Source organism: Gymnoscopelus microlampas, assembly GCF_963454915.1.
Source record: "Gymnoscopelus microlampas genome assembly, chromosome: 23".
Taxonomy (NCBI): Eukaryota; Metazoa; Chordata; class Actinopteri; order Myctophiformes; family Myctophidae; genus Gymnoscopelus; species Gymnoscopelus microlampas.
The window spans coordinates 29,737,114-29,748,145 of NC_139960.1; the positions used below are offsets into that span (position 1 = coordinate 29,737,114).

At 40.4% G+C, this 11,032-nt stretch overlaps 1 long non-coding RNA gene across 1 annotated transcript; it reads right to left on the reverse strand.

Annotated features, from left to right (window-relative positions):
• Positions 1-1,085: 1,085 nt before the first annotated feature.
• On the reverse strand, positions 1,086-2,983 carry LOC311039692. Its single transcript, XR_014600187.1, has 3 exons — positions 2,847-2,983; positions 2,146-2,205; positions 1,086-1,164 (listed from the first exon to the last, which is right to left on the reverse strand). It is a non-coding gene; the product is annotated as an uncharacterized lncRNA (long non-coding RNA).
• Positions 2,984-11,032: the final 8,049 nt, after the last annotated feature.

Consider the following 11,032-nt stretch of genomic DNA (forward strand, 5'->3'; position numbering starts at 1 on the left):
AAGAACTATTGTGGTGGCCTCTGAATGTTTGAGGCAACCACAATAATAAAGTACTTCTTGGAATTGATGTGTACGGTAATTGGTCTTTATATGCACAAGGTATCCTTATAGCTGACATGGTTGGGACATCCAAAGTGAAATCCGTTATATAAAATTTCATTTCAGAGAAAGTTGAGGGATTAATATCCACAAGGAATTTGAATTGACTTCAACATATGCTAATGAATGTACAATGAAGTCATTTTCAATTTCACCACTAGAAGTAATAAAGGCATATTTGAAGGACAGAGAAAATGTGTTTTATTTCTCATATTTTTGCTGGATTTAATCCTTTGCTTTATTTGATTGCTGTTGATGTATCCAGTGGGTCCAGTTATTCAGGTTTACTTCTCTGGAAGATTCTGCTTATTGAAAAAAGAAAGAAAAAAGACAACATGTATTTTACAGAATGTAAATATACATTTAGTATTCACATCATATTATGTCTCTCATACATTAACATGGTGTGCCATGGTCAATGTTATCTCCATATCCAGTCCTAACTTCTCACTATGGTATAATTTCTGTATATTCAGTATCTCTAATGGCTATTACTAGTAGCCACAGTTGTTGCATCAATTAAAACAAGCTTTTAAAAACCCCCTGATGATGTAATTGGCAAGAAATATTTCAAACTATCTATAGTCTACGTCTGAAACAGAGTAAGTAAACCGAAACAGTGCCATCCTATGATGAGCATTAGTGAGCGAGGTGTTCCACAGAATAGCTCACTCTTCTCTATTGGGCTGTTTTATTTCACCTCCATGTGATCTTACCTGATGTCTGCCCCTGCACAGTTGGCTTGGGCCTTCAGAAATCCCAAGGGAGACCCTTACTTGAAGCCTTTTTCAGTATGTTATAGGGAGAGGAAGATATTCATTACATTGCACTGCAATGAAAAAAGAAGGAACTATTGTACATGCATTAACCGTGCAGAGTAAAATCCTACAAAAACTATCCAGGGTCCATTTGGGTCTTTTCTTTTCTACTCACAGATTTAAAATGAACACTAAGGATTTCACAGTGTGTATGTCGGGTATTTCTCACCCCCGGGGTTTCCCCTTCATCACCTACTGGTCTTCCAAAACCCTCATCATTTCCAGGTAGGTTCATGTTGATTGGTATCTGAAAGAAAAGAAAAAAGATGACTTTAACCCATTAAGACCTGAGGCGATTCTTAAAAATGTTTTCTAAATCCTAACAGTTTTTAGAAAAAAAATCTAAAAACAATGATTTGTGCTGTGGTGGTGTTCGCTCCAAAACACACCAGTTTCATTCAGCAACAAGCGGGTGTTAATTCAAAATGATTTTATTACAAGGCAATTAATGCTACACGGCTTGGATTATAAATGTCGGACATTTCCAACAGCCATGCAGTGTGCTTGGATATCTCTCCTTTTAATGTGATGTTTCTCTGCCCTTTTGATCTTGTCACTTCTTGAGCATGGAAGATAGAACTGCACATAGTGCAACCTTGGGCTCCAAAGGAATGGCAGCCGATACTCTGATTGGTTTGATTAATGTAACGCAGGGGCGTCAATTGGGTATGTTGGCTCCAAAAAAACATATATATGTATTTTTTAAAAGAATTATAAAACAAATAAAAATAATTATGAATAGTAAGTAGCCTAATATCTAGTAGTGTAAGACCATTGTGTTTGTATTGTGTTCTAGGTATAATGCATAGTTTTCTATGCATTTCTTGGGTTTTGGGGGGTTTGACCCCAAAATGATTTTCAGGATAGGTGTCCCTTATTTTAATCTCTGGGAGTCATCTCAACCCTGACCTGCCCATACCTTAGCTTTTGCTGAACTGACACCACTGATGTAATGGCCAAACCTGTTAACACAATGATTGCCATAACCGTAGATCTACGTGAGGAGAATAGATATATATTTTTTGGGATGCTCTAACGCAACTTTGGAATGATCCACAGAGTCTGTAAAATGGAATATATATACATATTATATATATATATATATGTAGTATGTATGTATGTATGTATGTATGTATGTATGTGTGTAATATATAATATGCATGGTGTACCCACTTTAACTTTTAATAAGATCATAATCATGTAATATGGATGAAGAAAGGCATCTTACCATGACTAGAGCCCCAAAGCCATTGTCATTTTCTAAAGACCTTGTGCTTCCTTTTGGCAACTGAAAATGTATATCAAATTATTGTTATTGTGTACATAATATTGGCAACAGTATTATGTATATAATTATAAAAGTTATAAAACCAACATTTATGTAGGGCAATGGCCAGAAGAAAGTGTCTCTCCCCTGTTCCCCTTTAAAAGCTCATGTTTACCCTGTCCTGACAGGACTTTGATGCTGGTTAAAACAAAGCAGTAAATGATTAATTCAATTATATCACTATTCTAAATACTACGTACAGTAGACCAGTCTAACCTGGTCCATAATAGCTTGAACCAGACGATTGTATACTCTGTTTTATGTTAAACACTGTACAGTATCTTAACAGGAGTCACGGTTAACCATGATGAAATAGAAGTAATCATAGTCATCAAAAAGACTTATTCAGTCAAGATGAAAATGGATGTTATAGGCTACTCTTCTCTCTTATACATGGTATGCCTACATACACATGCACACATACACATTTTTCAAGTTCAGTTTCTGTAAGCTGGATAATAGTGTAGCAAATACCCTAAATATTATAAACATCATGATGTAACCATAACCTGAAATATTTACCAAATAATCTGAGATGGACTTCAAAGTAAAGATATATATTATATATAATAAATATATATATATACATATTTTCATCTTACCAAGGTTTTTGATGGTGCAGCCAGCATAAGCCCCACCAAGCAAAGTAATATTATCGCTCTCATTTTCAACAGAAACCTTCTGCCTCTGCTGACCAACGTTCTTGTGTTGCATTATCAACTAAGTAGGCGGAGTCTGATGGAGTTGGTGATCTGAAATGCAATATGACCTGACCTGGCGGAGACCTGTGCTTCGAGGAGCACTTTTTCTAGTTTATACTGTAAACACTGTACATGTACTGTCTTATCTAGAAAATGTAACACTAATTTGGCACATTTCTTTCTCTCCTTCAATGTCTCTCTCTCCATTCCTACTAGTCAGGTTCACTATGTAAAACAATATACTTTCGTTCAAAATTTGTGGAGATTAGCAAAACTATACATTTTTTTTATCTTCAGAACATGGGGAATCCAAAAATCTATGTTTGCATTTGCACAGACACCTGCATGTCCGCCATATTGGACGTTCAAAATGGCCGCCATAAAATATATAATTTGTGCTACCTTGGCTTCTAGACGACATAGACAGTTAATCAAATATGCTAATCCTATGTTTTCTGGGCCAAGGAATCCAATAGAGCAGTGGTTCTCAACCTGTGGTACGCGTACCACCGGTGGTACTTGAGCCCCCCCCTGGTGGTACGCGGAAGAATCTTCCCAAAAATGAAAAAAGTGGGTGAAAAAAAAAAAAAAAAAAAAAAATTATATATATGAAAACATAATAAAACTATCGAAATACTACTTTGAATGGAAATAACATTACCATAATATCACTCAAATTTAATTTAAAAAAGGTTTTGTTGAACACTTTGTCAGTGTGGGAACAGCGCATTTCCTGGCTGTTACTTTGAATGCGCCGGTACTGGTAGCCACGATCAAAACAAACACGGTGGGGTGAAAGTGGGCCGGCACGGTCCGGAACGGCGTTCCGTTAAAAGATTCGGTGGCGGAACGCCGTTCCGTTAAGAAAAAGTCAAACGGGACGACGGGACACTCTCACAGATCCGTGATTTCCCCCCACTGTTTGTCTGACTTTTTTTTTTCTCCCCCGTTCCGCATAAACAGCTGCTTTCGCGTGAAGTTAAGTAGTTTCAACTAGGCTACCTAGGTACTTCTACTTCCAGTAGTATGATTTCAAAATAAAACGTGTGTTGAATTGTAACATTACAAGGATAGAGTTTTAAAAAACCTCTTATTCTGAAATGCACATCGTTTTGAAAGGAAACCAGATTTATTTTCTGGAGGCCACTTGACAGCTTTCTGCTCACGGAACACAGCTCCACTTGACTAACGTGCATCGTCAAAATGTCAATAACACGGACGTGGGTCATGGGACATTATGGAATATAAAGACTGTGGCAAAAGTTCATATTTACAACCATGATCTCTGAAACCAAGACAATGTGGGGCTATGGAACAAAAGTGTGTTTTCTTTCATCTTTTCAGAAGGTGAGTAATTCATCTTATCTAATGCTGACAGTGGTGGAAAGTAACTAAGTACATGTACTGTACTTGAGTATAATTTTAAGGTAATTTTACTTGACTGGAGTATTTCCAATTTGCAATATTTTTATTTCTATTCCAATACATCTCAGAGGCAAATATTATACTTTTACTCCACCTCAATTATTTGAAAACTTTAGTTACTACTAGTAACTTTGTGGATTTTAATTATTATGACAAAACATACATAAACCGCTTCAGCCCCATTTAAACTTTGGCTTTTTGAAAATGTACTTGGTATTGTACAGTATGGTCAAGTTGGACATGAGTTAATAGCTTCACAATCATTTTTAACCACTTAGCTTTGGCTATTCAAAAATAGCAGGCACCGCGCTATGAGCTTGTAGATCTGCTATTTTTGGAAAAACCTTGAAAAAGTGTTGCATATCTTTGAATATTTTTTTTTTTTTAAAGCGAAAATGAACTGATATCTTTGCTTCTGGGGGTCCCTGGCACAAAACATTTTCAAATGGGGGTCCACGGCCGAATGTTTATCAATTTAGGGGTCCTTGGCATGATAAAGGTTGAAAACCACTGCCCTAAATCCATCCTAAACCCGCCCAAAAAGCATCAATAACCGCTAATAACCGCCCAAAAAATCGCGCGCGCTGCGCGCGCGCAAAATATCGCACGCGCGCTTCGCGCGCGTGCGATGCCAAACGTGCACGCGCGCTGCGCGCGCGTGCACGTTTGGCGGTAATGGTACTTGGAATGACAGATAAAATCTGAGGTGGTACTTGTTGTAAAAAGGTTGAGAACCACTGCAATAGAGACCTAAAGGATAGTGCACAGGGACTTGCAGCAGCGCCCCCTAGGGGATGGCCATGGAAATGCAGGTTGACTATGTTAGAAAATATACTTTTGTTACGAATTTTTGATTAGCAAAACTATAACACTTTTGGAATCTTCCGAGCATGGGGAATCCAAAAATCCTTGTTTGCATTTGCACATATACCTGCATGGCCGCCATATTGCATGTTCAATATGGACCACATAAAATATATAGTCTAATTTGTGCTACGTTGGATTCAAGACAACCAACCTTAATTAAATATATTTTCCAGGTCAAGGAGTCCAATACAGACCTCAATGTAGTTCTCAGGATTATAGAAAAGCAAGAAAACAAATGTAAATGTAAAACATAGTGTTTATAGTTGTGTAGTATCAACACATCATTGACTTTACAGGTTTACAGGTGTAAAGAAATGGGTGGAAAAACCCTTTGTTTCTGTTGTTTTCAAAGAGAAGAAAAGAAAAGAAGAGGGGGGGGTCAGGGAGAGCAAGGAGATCTAACAGTAATAGAACACATGTCAAGGATATACAAGTGGCGTAAACCAACAGATACAGTATGTACATGAGGTTAGACATAAGGCGAAAGGGCCTACTCTGTGTGGAGTTTGCATGTTCTCCCGTGTCTCCTAGGGTAGTTAATACCCTCACAAAAACATGTAGTAATCCTGGTCACTATACTTCCTCCCCCTGGTCAGCCGGGGCGCCTGATGGAGGGGAAGGGAACTGGTTGGAACAACGTGTTCCTTCCACACGCTACGTCCAACCAGGGAAACTCCCCCCTGTCAGGTGACAAGAAGGTCAGTTGGCTCTCATGCATTGAAGGAGGCATGAGCTCGGCCGTGGCCTCCCTAGGCTGGTGGGGGGAGTGTAGTGCCCAGGATCACTTAGCTAATTGGCACCGGGTGAAAAAGGGGTTACAGAATCGAGCGATAAAAATTAGGGGGAAAAAAGCCACAAGGTGCAAGGTGGTGACACTTTGGTAGGTCTACATTAGCAGCAGGTATGATATTAGACATTAAGGTGCAAAAACAGTATGAACGATTGAACTATATACATACAATATCTACTAGATCTATCATTCAGGAATATTCTTTTACAGCTCGTCATCACTGTCTGGGGTGTCATTTTCAGCATTTCAGACAGTCTGTGTCGTTTTCGCAGTCACTTCCACACAAACAAAGTTCTGTGCAAACAAAGTTGTGTCCCCTGCATGACCTTCTCTGGGTTGTCCAATGGGTTTTGCACTGACATCTGACCACTAACAGAAACTAACAGAGGAAGGCGACCTAACACAGGAGGTGAATGATGCATTGGCCAACTTTGTATGATGTACTGCCCAAGGGGCATCCATATAACAAACATTCCTGACCTAAGGTGGTATCTGTTTTGCAAACATCTGGCATAAAGCAGCAAGTTGCCTCCTACCGTTGGTGCCCTTGAGGAGAACATTGAACGTGTGCATGATCAAAGTAGGGTGTGGTGCCAAGCCACTGTGACGTGGCAGAGTCTTTTTGACCCACTCAAACATGGAGCCATGGTGAGATACTACCTACTACCACAAAGGTTCCTCCTGCACCACAGGCCATTGTAGAGTTGGTCAGATGTCAGTGCAAAACCCATTGTACAACCCAGAGATGTTCATGCAGGAGACACAACTTGCACAGAACTTTGTTTGGAGGTGACTGCGAAAACGACGCAGACTGTAATGCTGAAAATGACCCTCCTAACAGTGATGAAGGGCCGTAAAAGAATGATAGATGATATTATTGTATATAGTTCAATCTTATAACTTGTCAATACTGTTTTTGCAAGTTAATGTGTAATCTCATGTACATACCTGCTGCTAGTGTAGACCTTCCAAAGTGTCACCACCTTGCACCTTATGTCTAATCTCATGTACATACTGTATCTGTTGGTTTATGCCATTTGTATATCCTTGACATGTTTTCTATTACTGATAGATTGTTCTCCTTGCTCTCCCCGCCCTCTTCTTTTCTTTTCTTTGAAAACAACAGAAACAATGGAGTTTTTCACCCATTTCTTTACATCTGTAAACCTGTGGTGTAATAAAGTCAATGATGTGTTGATATTACACAAATATAAAGACTATATTTTCCATTTACATTTGTTTTCTTGCTTTTATATAATAACTACATTGAGGTCTTTATTGGACTCCTTGACCTGGAAACATATTAACTAAGGTTGGTTGTCTAGAATCCAAGATAGCACAAATTAGGCTATATATTTTAGGTCGTCCATATTGAACAATATGGTGGGCCATGCAGGTATCTGTGCAAATGCAAACAAGGATTTTTGGATTCCTCATGCTCTGAAGATTCCAAAAGTGTATATTTTTCTAATCCAAACTTTTTAACGAAAATATATTTTTTAACATAGTAAACCTGAATTTCACTGGCCATCCCCTATGTGGCGCTACTGCAAGTCCCTGTGCACAATCCTTTAGGTCTCTATTGGATTCCTTGACCCAGAAAATATTGGATTAGTATATTTAATTAACTTTCTATGTTGTTTAGAAGCCAAGATATCACAAATTATGTATTTTATGGTGGCCATTTTGAACGTCCAATATGGCGGACATGCAGGTGTCTGTGCAAATGCAAACATAGATTTTTGGATTCCCCATGTTCTGAAGATAAAAATAAAGTATTGTTTTGCTAATCTCCACAAATTTTGAACAAGAACACATAGTGAACCTGACTATAATCACTTGTTTATTTATGGCTCTGGCCATCTCTCTCTCTCTCTCTCTCTCTCTCTCTCTTTTCAGTGTTTCTCTCTCTCCACCCTCTCTGTTCCCCTCTTTCTCTCTCCCTCTCTCCTTGTCCATCTACTATTCAGGGACATCCAGTGCTGTTAAATTAGGCTATTCCATTTCGTTGCCCAATTGCCCGGCAGCATGAGGCTTTGGCCGCAGCAGTGTGTGTGTGTGTGTGTGTGTGTGTGAGTGTGAGTGTGAGTGTGAGTGCGTGTGCGTGTGTGTGTGTGTGGTGTGTGTTGGGGGGGGGTCACTACCCAATGTATCCCAACATAAGCCCAGCATAGATCATCTGTGTGGGCAAACGCTGAGCATTGCTTTTGTAGCAATCATGTGTCCTTATTCAAGAGCGAGACCTTGTCTGTGCGTGACTGAGTGTGTGTGTGAGAGAGTGTGTGTGTGTGTGTGTGTGTGTGTGTGTGTGTGTGTGTGTGTGTGTGTGTGTGTGTGTGTGTGTGTGCGTGCGTGCGTGCGTGCGTGTGTGTGTGTGTGTGTGTGTGTGTGCCAACACAATGTGTGGGTGCAGCTCCATTTCCATACAAGCTAGTTCTCCATTATGTTGTGTGCATGTGTTCATTTGTGTTTACTTTGTACACATGTGCTTTCCCCACGTGCGTTTGTGTACGTATACGTATACTCGTCTCTGTGAACGTGCGTTTCCATGCGTGTCAGATCTGTGCATGCTCATTTGCACGTGGATGTGCTGGCCTGCACATGAGTGTGCTTTCATCATCGTGTACACTGCAAATGTGTGTGTGTGTGTGTGTGTGTGTGTGTGTGTGTGTGTGTGTGTGTGTGTGTGTGTGTGTGTGTGTGTGTGTGTGTGTGTGTGTGTTCTTGCCTTTTAACCCCGAGTGTCTGTAGCCACTCTTTCCTAAAACCTATAATTTATGTTGTTTATTTTCGACACATCCCGTGCGACGAAGTATGAATTGGCAATTGGGCTTAACTCTCTCTTCTCTAATATTCATGGCCAGGGGCACACCTGCCTTCAAATCCATTTCACCTTTCCTCCTAACATCTCACCACAACCTATTTCTTGTGTTTCCGCAGTCTCTCTCCCTCTCTCTCTCTCTCTCTCTCTCTCTCTCTCTCTCTCTCCTTCCCTCCCCACCTCACTGCTCCTCCCATTTTCTCTCTCTGCATCTCTCACTCTCTGAAGCTTGATTTCTACTTAGTTGGACACGGGTGTTGCGCACCAAAACAATAATAGCTTAGTTGCGACACCTGTACAACTAAGTATAAATCAAGTCCCTCTCTTACCCTCTAAGAACTCTGCTCTTTCACTGGACTTTGTGTCGTCGTCTCCCCCCCCCCGCTCTCTTTCTTTCTCTCCTTGCCTGTTTGTGAGGCTCGTAACGCAGCTTACTGGCTGTGGGTCTGCAGCTCCTACGTGGCCTCCTGGGGTATCTTTGACATTGGACACACAAGCGTGTAACACAAGCACACACAAAGCACATAGTTTAGACAGGCAAACTGCACACACACACACACACACACACACACACACACACACACACACACACACACACACACACACACACACACACACACACACACACACACACACACACACACACACACACACACACACACACACACATCGACCTGTCTAGAATATTCTGTAACAGGTCGAAGTCCATTCAAACCTCATAGCAATTTCTTTCCATCCTGCCTTGGTTGTGGTGGTCCAATTTTGGAACTGGGTGCGTGGAGTGCACACAAAGGAGTGAGCAAGCACAAAGGATTCAGCTCATTTTTATACAAAATTTTAAGCTGTATTCCATAACATTTATAATTATGTCATACGCGGAATTTGAATCCTTGTCTCCTGCATGAGAGACCACATGTTTCCTGCTCATATATAGAAGAGGCAAGCCCCACTTATACCCTGGGGAGATTTTGCACATAATGAGCTTCAGGCAGTACTACTTGTCAACCAGTAGGTGTCCTACCCGACACCTGGGTCAAACGAAGTTCCAGATTGTAGCTTTAGAATGGTCCAATTGGTAAAAGTCTTACGGCTTACTGGAAGCTTTGGGGTGTATACTTTAATCCTCTCTTGTATTGATTAGTGCATGTGGTTCTTAACCTTTTCAGGCCACAACCCCCCAAAATAATCATATTTGAACTGGTGACCCCCAAAAATAATCATATTTGAGCTGGGGAAAACCCCCGAAATAATCATATTTGAACTAGGGACCCCCCTAAAAAAAAGAAAGAACTAGGGACCCCCCCCACCCTGACAAGCACTTGGAATTGTAGGAGTCGAGGCATTACATTTCGCTTGACTCAGTGCCACAGTTAAATATTGTGAAAATACTCAAAACATTTTCGGGGTACTTGACATGAAAAAGTTTGAGAACCACTGATATAGAAACTAGGATTTAGAAGACATTTGTAAAATCGGTTAATGGGTTAAGGAGGACTGTGAACTCTATTAAAACTGGTTGGTGTTTTCAAGGCACAAGTTCGCTTCCTATCAAGAATTTGCTTAAGGTGAGGGATCTCATGTTCTAGATTCCCAGTGTGACGGCCCCCATGGCCTTTGCTATATTGTTGTGTGTGTGTGTGCCTTTAACAGCCTAACCAGATTCCCTAGCAGTGCTGGTTTGGAGGGTGGAGTCTGAGTTGATCAGTGGAAGGGGAGACACCTGGCCAATTGTCTTCTCACTATAAAACCCCCACTCTACAATGCTCTTTATCTTCAGTCCTTCCAGGCCTCAGGCGTACACAGGAGAGCATTTGTGTTTGGTTTGGTTATGTTGGTTTATTAAGCCTCAGTTCCAATGGACAGCATGTTTCCCTGCCTGTATAATTTGCGAACTTAAACGTATTACTTTATTTACTTATTTCACTATTGGTTAAATAAACTTTACACTTATTTACGTATTACCTCCGTGTCGTCTCCCCTTTTTTGTTATGGTCTTAGAGCCAGACTGTAACACCAGCACTGCAGTTCTATTATGAGGCAATTGGAAATAAATTCAAAAATCTCCCAAAATGTGGGACTGCACTCATCCAAGGTTTCAAGGCTTGTATACTCTGCATTATGAGATATTGTCTTCATCTCAGACACATCAAACTGGAATGAACTAAACTGTCCGAAATATCTCCT